At 35.7% G+C, this 650-nt stretch overlaps 1 long non-coding RNA gene across 1 annotated transcript in view; it reads right to left on the minus strand.

Annotated features, from left to right (window-relative positions):
• Positions 1-315: 315 nt before the first annotated feature.
• The window catches only part of LOC107579822 (uncharacterized), a 1799-nt gene continuing 1464 nt past the window's right edge, over positions 316-650 (minus strand). The window contains exons 2-3 of the long non-coding RNA XR_001608539.1: positions 522-611; positions 316-437 (exon numbers count right to left, since the gene is read on the minus strand). This is a non-coding gene — a long non-coding RNA (uncharacterized lncRNA). The remainder of the gene's footprint in view (positions 438-521; positions 612-650) is intronic.

A 650-nucleotide genomic window follows, 5' to 3' on the forward strand; every position in this document is an offset into this window, starting at 1 on the left:
TGACATGCAGGTAAACAAATAAAATATTTCTATTTTTAGTGTTTATTTTACTTTTTTATGATTTGTTAGTTTTTATCATCTCACAGACCCACTGTGTTTCTTTCATTAAGCCCAGTAATGTTTAATGCATTTTATGATGTTGATATCAAAAAAATGAATATATTTTCTTTCTCTTTGCTTTTTAATATCAATATGGTATGATTAATACAAGTCAGATAAAAACGTAATCTAAAAAGTAGTCAGAATACATTACTAACTACAGTTTTCATCGTGTAATCAGTAATGGACTACAATTTGTTATGGACTAATAAAATGCAGAAGTGTAATAAGAACAAACCCATCATGCACCTGGATGGACGTCAGAATGGAGGAGACGTCATACGTGGGACTCCAGCGATTCTGAAGAATGTCTAAACATATGCTGCCATCTGCGTACACTGACAAACACAAGATCATTCATCAGAAACCCTGCAGACGCTGATCGCAATCTTTCTTCCAGAACGCAACTGTTAGCGGCTCACCGTTCGGGTGAAACATTTTGGAGATGAAGCGAACCGTAGGAGGCTTGTTAGGATATTCCTCTGAAAACTCAATGACCAGCTTAAATGTTCCTGCGGAGAGAGAGAAATCTGATTAATACGAATAGCATC

This window comes from Sinocyclocheilus grahami, unplaced genomic scaffold, assembly GCF_001515645.1.
Source record: "Sinocyclocheilus grahami isolate Dianchi unplaced genomic scaffold, SAMN03320097.WGS_v1.1 scaffold20474.1, whole genome shotgun sequence".
NCBI lineage: Eukaryota > Metazoa > Chordata > Actinopteri > Cypriniformes > Cyprinidae > Sinocyclocheilus > Sinocyclocheilus grahami.